The following is a 2,500-nucleotide window of genomic DNA, read 5'->3' as shown; positions in this document are numbered from 1 at the left end:
ATAATCTGTGTAATATGAAAAAATGACTAGGTTTTTTTACCTTGTGTTATTCCAAAATAGCATATTCTACACACGCATAAATTGAGAAATCCCGGTATATATATCCTCAGTAAATAACTACAAAAATAACCCAAGTAAGAAATGACTGGAAAAGCAGGCACATTTACATGGTGTTATAAACAAGGATATCTTGAAGCTACTTCTTAAAGATTAAGTCAGTATTGATAAACTTAAAACTGGTTCCTAGAAATTAAAGTAATGTCAGTAAACTTATAGAGTACATCTCACAAGAAAGTATATGTAAATTACAAATGCATGGTTATTTTCTAACTTTTAAAATATATAACAAATAGTACATGCCTTGAAAAAAAAAAAAAAAAAAAAAAAAAAAATAATAATAATAATATAAAAAATGGCTTGGTAAATTTGGGACTATGCTACTTCAAATTTTTAGAATACACAAAGCAGCTGTGATTCATATACTGTTCACAGCCAACAACAAAAATATGAATGAGCTTATAGTGCAGTAAATGCTTCCAAACAGTTGCCCTGAGAAGCTGCAAACTGAAAGCTGAATGTGTGCAATTCTAATGAAAATGGCACAACAAAATATCTGCCTTGCATAAGACAAATATTCTAAATTCAATAAATACATTTTGTATAAAAAATATACATATAAAATATTGAATATAAATATGGAGTTCATCCTACATAATTCACTATATCTATCCACATTTATGCGTATCAGTGTATATCAGCATTTATTGCATGAAGACTTTGATAGCAATGGTAAAGCTATAAGTATCTTTAATATCTATATTTAATTCATGGCCATATTCATACATGCATTAAGCATATGAATCACATTAACTTTGTCATAAGGCCACTAGAAGCTAAAAAAAAAAAATAAATAAAAAAATAAAAAATATCACAAAACATAATAAAATACAGTATTCTTATCACTTACTTACAAAATTGTTGTAATATCATATGTAGGTACAAAAGTTTCATATAAAATGGAGATTGTGTAAATGTTACTGGTAGAATATTGTCAGTTTCTGCAATACACACAATTACTGAGAAAATCATAAGACTAAAAATTACTTATTGAAGTAACTTGAGATTCTTTTGTAAAAAAGATTAGTACACAAAGGCTCATTATCAATTCACTGAAGATGGATAATTTAAAAAAGATATGCAAAAATAGAGTGATCTGAATCAAATCAATAGGAAATATCACACTGCCACCTCACTAATTTTTTGTATGCCCTTTTAAATCTCCATTCATATTTGTGGAAGGGCAACCTGTATACACATTTGCTACTTCTCATAAACTAGACATGCAATTAAACTTACAATCACTTATCACATACAGCAGATACATTCTGTTATTTACAAAAGAACAAACACACCATAAGTAGTATAAGTGTTGTAAATAAAGAGACTACAAGGTAATTGTAACACACTTATCTAAAAATAAAATAGTTCATGAAAACCAACATTTCTTCATTATGCTTCAGATCATATACAGGTGTAAGTGTTCTCTAGATGCACATAACCTGCATACTTTAACTCATGTTTATGTTTTGTCAAAAAAATTATTTTATCAAAACTTACACTGACTGCACATCAACTTCACTGTAACTGTCAGTACAGCTATGCTTGGAGAGCTAGATTTGATGCCATTGTTTATATATATATATATATATATATATATATATATATATATATATATATATATATATATATATATATATATATATATATATATATGTGTTACGGCCATTTTGGAAAATTGGTCGTTTTACAAAATTGCCGGTCATTATGCAAAAGACCAAATTCGTGGTCACATTGCAAAATGACCTAAATTTCTCAACATTTTGCAAAACGACCAATATTTTGGTCAGTTTACAAAATTATCGTTGGTCAGTTTACAAAATGTCCATACAGTAAGCAGGCAGATGAAAAAAAACATAACCAATGAGTATGCTTAATTGTCCTTATTTTAGGTTCAGCTAATCATCACACACACACACAATCTCTGCTGGCCTCGCTGCCACTCTCTCCTGTAAATCATCTCTTATAATATTGGTTCATTTACTGGCTTGTCATTCACTTCTGTAAATCATCTCTTATAATATTGGTTCATTTACTGGCTTGTCATTCACTTCTGTAAATTACTGGTTCATATTGGTTTATTTACTGTCGATCATTCACTTATTATCCTCCCCCCCCTCTCTCTCTCCACAATAGTAATGGGAGCTGACTGGTGATACTGTGATTCTGTGAAGAGATTTCAACCAGCCAAAGTAGGGAACACTGTGATGGTTCCTGTTCCATTAGTTGACTGCGGACGTGCAGAGTTTCCTAATGTGAAGGCAGTTGTTTTTCAGGCATTGGACAATGGCACATATAAGCTTGGTACAAAACACGGCCTGCTTAAACAAGTGTACACTCGCAACCAATTTACTCCATGTCTAGAAAAATTCCTTTCTCTTGA

The sequence above is a fragment of the Portunus trituberculatus genome, chromosome 42, assembly GCF_017591435.1.
Source record: "Portunus trituberculatus isolate SZX2019 chromosome 42, ASM1759143v1, whole genome shotgun sequence".
Lineage (NCBI taxonomy): Eukaryota > Metazoa > Arthropoda > Malacostraca > Decapoda > Portunidae > Portunus > Portunus trituberculatus.
Note: the sequence above shows the minus strand (reverse complement) of the source record.